Genomic DNA, 6,763 nt, shown 5'->3' with positions numbered 1-6,763 from the left:
TATCACACTTGCATTTCCAAAACGTTCTGGGAACGAATTTATAATAACTCCAGAATAATATATATATGCCAAAGTCAATGAGCACTTTGTGATTCCAATTAACAATCCAAACAAATGATTACTCTCAAATTAGATCCAAACACAACATCACGTACATCTGCAGACTGATATTATAACAAGATAAGTGCTGGGAAATATGAATAACAATTTATAGATTCGAACGACGTCATTATCAGTCACATTTGTGATATGATGATAGATTTACCCATGAGTTTATATGGTATTTGGAAGCTGAAATAAATTCATCGAATCTCACGATATTGTTACCAAACATGCATATATAAGCATGACGCAAATCAGACTTTCTTTTAGTATCTCTATTTATAATTTTATTAGTTGATTTTGCTTCAGTGTGCCTTTTTCAAAATGGTTAAAGTTTAGTGTTCCCATTTCGTCCAGGTAAAATGGGCAGGATATTGTCTGCGAGTGATCTTATCGGGAAGCATCTATACTTGTTTAATTCTCCTTTACATACATGTCCACGACTCTATTGTCACTTTATTTCGCAGTTCATCCCTACGTGGCATGTTGGTACAATTCCTGATTTTTGTTGAAATACAACGCACCTGACTTTTGTTGCGACACTCATTCATCCTGTAACAAATCACTCCAAACTGCGAACAGGTTCAATATTGAGGCTGAGTTTAAAACCAGTAAACCTATTTATAGTTCTATCAAAACACATAATCTACTGTTATGGACCAAAAGTCCAACACACAGTACAGATATACATAACATATCCATGTAATACTCCTCGACTTTTATCATAAAAATGTATTATTATTATTATTATTATTATTATTATTATTATTATCATCATCAACATTATTATTATTATTATTATTATTATTATTATTATTATTATTATTATTTTCTATATCCTGCTACAACTTTGGAATAAAGTATTTCATTTCGTCCTTCTCAAGCATAACTTACCTAATATAATTTTGGTGTACATTATAGTTTCTGGTTTTCGATTGTGTTGTTTTATTACTCGCAATATGTTTCATTTGTCTTTAGTCTGGAATTGGGTCAGAAACATTTGGTTCTCCATACGGATATCACACATTTACACAACCTATATCCCATCAACCCCAAATGGTAACTTTTAATCTTTTTTATTATTGTTTTAATCAAACTCGATCTGACAAACGAATCCATGACTTTCAGAACATTCAGTATCAGCAAGTTTGTAAAAGGAACCCGCTCGCATTTCCACACAGTCCTGTTTTGTATAATGAGCATCTGGCTGACTTATCCCAGGTTTATTTATTATCATCGCTTCTCCCGATACGAAAACAAACGTCCCCTCCATTGCAATGTCGTTGGCACCGTACCATAGGTCTCTACATCCACCTGGAGCTTGAGAAAAGACAGAGAATTTGTTGAAAACCTTCTTATGAACCATACTATTTTTTTTTTGCCGCCGAATGAAGGAAAGCATTTACAATTTTACCACGGAAGTCTGACGTTTTATCAATAAAATACGAAGAAATCTCTGACAACACGAAATCACCTTATCGGTACTGTACATTTCTCTCTTCTGAATGGATAGGTTTAGCGTTTTTAGTATTCTTGCGATTCTGAAGCGATAAAAGAAAAAGTGACAAAAGTCGAATCATGTGGATGGTTGGGGTCACGCTTGCCCTCCAGAGAGTGTCTTCGAAAGATGTGTATATTTTGTGATCTTGGGAGTTTAGGAGTTCGCAGATACATTTAGTTGTTAATCAGTGGGACCATTCCGGTGGCCTAGTGGTTAGAGCGTCCGCCTTGGATGCGGGAAGTCGTGGGTTCGATCCCCGGCCGTGTCATATCAAAGACTAACAAAATAGGTACTAACAGCTGTCTCGCTTGGCGCTCAGCATTAAAAGGTTAGTGTTTGGACCGGTCGACCTGGTGTCAGGATAATCCGACTGGGTGGACATAATGCTACATGTCTGCGACATGATGTCCCAGTGCTAGGCATCACTATAAACTGTCACACGGCAGACATCGTAGCCATATGACGTTGAAGTTGGTGGTGAAAGGTGATTTTTAACTTGTAGGAAGTCAAAGCCTCCACTCCATCAAAATAAAATGTAGTCCTGTATAGAAGAGCACGTATTGATGCACTTAAAGTGGCTCCCTACTATAAAACTCCTCGATATAATGTGGTCCGTTATATAATATATGCATGTTGACACCTCCCGGATATTTTGTACAAATGTAGACGTGATATTGAACCTACTCAATATAAACAGCGCTGTTGAAAAGGAATTAATGTACCTTTTCTGTTATCCACAATCTGATTTCGCCTATATCTGGAAAATACGACGAAACACCAATATCGGATGCAATACCAATATTTTAGTATATGCTCATTTTTCCCCCGCTGATTTTACATTAACAGAATCGTTCAGTACTACCCGATACTGAACTCGCGTGACAATACACATATAGCATTCACGTGCATAAAGAAACTACTTTCTATTGTAAACAAACAATGGACGCAGACGCCAGCACTTTTGATTTGTACAAAAATCATGTCACTCGCGTAAGAGGCTCTTTACGTTGTGGTTGTTTAAATTTGTTTCTGAATGAAATAAAACAGATGTTTCGTGGACTGCCACATACCAGCTGTTTTGGCACATTCCGCGTTGATACAATATTACGGATTTAGGCTAGCTACAGTATATAACAGACGCAAGATAAGGTCCTTACAAATAACATGCAAGTGACAAGTCATATACTCTCTTCTTTAGCTGCTGATAAGAATGGCAAAATAAAATATACTTACAGTTTTACATCCTGAATTTCCTCAAAATGTATTTTCTTAATTCTGCAAATCCGAATTACATGAGCCATGCCATAAGTTTTCCATCTGGATTACACATTTTGAAATTGTGCTGTAATTTCGATGTTAAGTGCAATTGCATCTTCCTTGCTGCAATTAAATTGAAATAAGCATTAAATTCCAAAGCGTCTTTTTGATAATTGCAATTGAAAGACTTCATATTTTCCACACATTATGATTTTAAACATTCAATGACAGAAACAAAAACACATTTGCAGATGTAAACACGCTTCTCCCGCGCCTCTTCAATCCGATGTATTTCATGTATAATTTGCACAGATGAATCCAGTCCAAAATCACAAACTTTCGGCGAATCGAAACGAACTACCAAAATATATTCATTCCAGATGAAATGGAAAAGTTGTTGCAATGCGCATTCATTCACAATATGGATGCAAATTTCAATTTGAACTAGACACGCCATTTTCTTTCAAAAGTTATGTCGAGCGCGCGACTATGTTCAGATTTATCTGGGCGGAGTTATTTGTGCATTAATAATGATGTTATTGAGTAATGATGAATATGCGCTTGTGTATTTAGTTTGGAATACGGCATACATTTATTTACGTTGTTTATTGAATGTATTTTGTTTATATAATCAAGCCTTAGGTAGAATAAGAAAATGAACATATAATAAAAAGGATACTGCATTTGTATGGGAAAATATGAACTCGTTTTGTCGGATGGATATGCTGCACTCCCAAGGTCGTTCAGTATTCAGTCCCAAAACTCGTTAATATTTTCCCATACAAATCCAGCAACCTATAAATACCTATAAATAAGATACAATAAAACAGCAATATTAAATGATATTTCAATAATATAATGTTAACGGGAAAACAAGAAATATAATAGCACGTTGTTTCTGAATCAACATCACTAAAGTTAGTGTGATGTATAAACCTAGAGCACTAGCTAAACGTCTAATGGCTTCAAAAATAAGAAAGTATTCAAGAAGCAGTGACATGAAAAAGTACACTTCTGATCATGTCTACACTTCACAAAGACACTTTTCATCATGCCTAGACGTCACAAAGACACTTTGCATCATGTCTAGACTTCACAAAGACACTTTTCATCATGTCTAGACTTCACAAAGACACTTTTCATCATGTCTAGACTTCAAAAAGACATTTTTCATCATGTCTAGACTTCACAAAGACACTTTTCATCATGTCTAGACTTCACAAAGACACTTTTCATCATGTCTTGACTTCACAAAGACACTTTTCATCATGTCTAGACTTCACAAAGAAACTTTTCATCATGTCTTGACTTCACAAAGACACGTTTCATCATGTCTAGACTTCACAGAGACACTTTTCATCATGTCTTGACTTCACAAAGACACTTTTCATCATGTATAGATTTCACAAAGACACTTTTCATAATGTCTAGACTTCACAAAGACACTTTTCATCATGTCTTGACTTCAGAAAGACACTTTTCATCATGTCTAGACTTAACAAAGACACGTTTCTTCATGTCTAGACTTCACAAAGACACGTTTCATCATGTCTAGACTTCACAAAGACACTTAATCATGTCTTGACTTCAAAAAGACACTTTTCATCATGTCTTGAATGTCCATTCTCTTCGGTTACCATGTTATGATAAACAAGTAACATGGAAAAAAGCATAAGAATATCATGCAAATGAAGTAATAAAGGTGCCATGCACTTTGAAGTTGTGGTGTTATTGCGACGTCGTCAACAGAGTCAGGAGTAACATATGTATTTTATTGAACAAGGGGATTAAAAGGTAGCAATAGATATAAAAAAATATTTGCGTTTGGGTTTCACATTCATTCTAGGCTGAAACGATGACATTGAACGTCTGTATATCTCTTTTACAATAAAATGGTATGTTTTTTAAAGTTGCAATACATATTTTAAAATGATTGTTTGGACCGTCATCTGTCGCGTGAAATCTTCAAATTGCAACTATATTTGTAGCACAAAATCTTCGAATATATGTAAGCAGTTATAAATCATTTCAAGCAAAGTAATGTATATGAAATTGATTCGAGTATGTAAAAGCTACATCCACTAATTCAAACACTGTCTGCAATTGTTTGGAGCAATTAGCAAATTACCATGCTGTACAACGTCCCTCAAGTAATAAACTAGGAATTTCAAAAGATGGCAGACAAACCCCATTTTATAATTTGGAATTATTTTAAAATAAGTAAGATTTATTTTGTATCCTACACATTATGCATTGGTAGACTTCATTATTATTAGTTATTAGTCAAGTTTATATGGTCAAAATAAAGTGGCCACAGGACCGTGAGTCATATGTTACTTCAAAATAAAGTGGCCACAGGACCGTGATCCAGATGTTACTTCAAAATAAAGTGGCCACAGGACCGTGATCCAGATGTTACTTCAAAATAAAGTGGTCACAGGACCGTGAGTCATATGTTACGTCAAAATAAAGTGGCCACAGGACCGTGAGTCATATGTTACTTCAAAATAAAGTGGCCACAGGACCATGATCCAGATGTTACTTCAAAATAAAGTGGCCACAGGACCATGATCCAGATGTTACTTCAAAATAAAGTGGCTACAGGACCATGATCCAAATGTTACTTCAAAATACAAGAGATGAGCTTCAAATACTTTTGTCAGTTTTAATTTTACCGAGGTAACTTTAACGTCCCGCGATCCCCAGTCTTTCCCCACCCCACCAGTTTTGTTTTGAAACTACTACCTTCAAGAATGTATGCCAGTATTCTGAAGTAATCGAAGTTAGTTAACTCGTAAACGCAGAGTAGGGTCCCTCTCTCGGTTTGGCACTGGTTATTTGCAGAAACCCAGTCAGTACAATCTCGGAACTCGTATCGATAATAAACTTCTTGTACAGGAAATAACCATTAGGACAGTTATACGATTGACCTAAAAGACACAAACGCACAAAAACAAATAGCTAAAACAATACAAAAACAACAGCAAATACTTGTAACGTAGAACAGGTATAACACAGACAAAAGGAAATTTTAAAATAAAAGATAACGATAAGCTTTTATTGATAACTGCATGCTTTCTTCTAACTGTTGGAACGAGCTGAGGAAAGATGGAGCTCAGGCTCTTATGAAGGGGTAACTATACAACAAAGACAATTTTGTACAAAATATGATAACTTGGCCGTAATTTACTACTAATTGCGGGAACGAAGGAGTCACATATTCTCTTGTTCAGCTAAATATTAACAAAGACAATTGTGTACAACCGTATACGATGATGAACAATACATTATGATTAACATGTACAATTTAATCAGTGTAAATCGGTATTACATGTACAAGTTCGCTATTTTAAAGCTCCAATGCCGCCGTGAGTCTTAAACTTGACCATTGTTTCGTTCTAACTTAAATTTGAAACGATGGATATGATTTGTTGATAAAGCTATCTTACATAAACCGTTCTTTGAAATAATCAAGATGTTTGGTTTAAACGACGTTCAAATACTTCAGTATAGAATTAAAAGGTGCCACCCCTTAATTCAGTCTACAAGTCGCTCGTAATTCTATTGCTTTTCGGGTGTGCTCAGAAATAAGTTATGTGCGACATTCGACATATTCCGTTCGTGATTAATCTAATAACAGCAACATTCGCACGTGGCGCACAAACTGATTCGAGAGGGAATGAAGAGAGGTAAGATAGCCTTTTGTAAGCGGATCAGGAATAAAAGCGTCCATTAGATAAAAAGAAAGACTTGAGTATACATTGATGCTCAACTTTGTCACTTTGAAGCGAGAACTTGGGATGAAGACAATCCGAACTAGCGTGGTGCTGACCTTTCATGTTCGTAAAGGTGTTGTCCTCACATCTTGTGTTTCAGCTTTCGATTAAAATCAGTTTACCCACG

General features: G+C 35.5%; 1 long non-coding RNA gene across 1 annotated transcript; it reads right to left on the bottom strand.

Annotated features, from left to right (window-relative positions):
* Positions 1-1,047: 1,047 nt before the first annotated feature.
* LOC149773205 (uncharacterized) lies at positions 1,048-5,793 on the bottom strand. The gene is made up of 3 exons (XR_016417444.1): positions 5,606-5,793; positions 2,837-2,983; positions 1,048-1,422 (listed from the first exon to the last, which is right to left on the bottom strand). It is a non-coding gene; the product is annotated as an uncharacterized LOC149773205 (long non-coding RNA).
* Positions 5,794-6,763: the final 970 nt, after the last annotated feature.

This window comes from Sinohyriopsis cumingii, unplaced genomic scaffold (genome assembly GCF_028554795.1).
Source record: "Sinohyriopsis cumingii isolate HCF-2022 unplaced genomic scaffold, ASM2855479v2 utg000813l, whole genome shotgun sequence".
Lineage (NCBI taxonomy): Eukaryota > Metazoa > Mollusca > Bivalvia > Unionida > Unionidae > Sinohyriopsis > Sinohyriopsis cumingii.
This window is presented reverse-complemented; position numbering and strand designations above follow the sequence as displayed.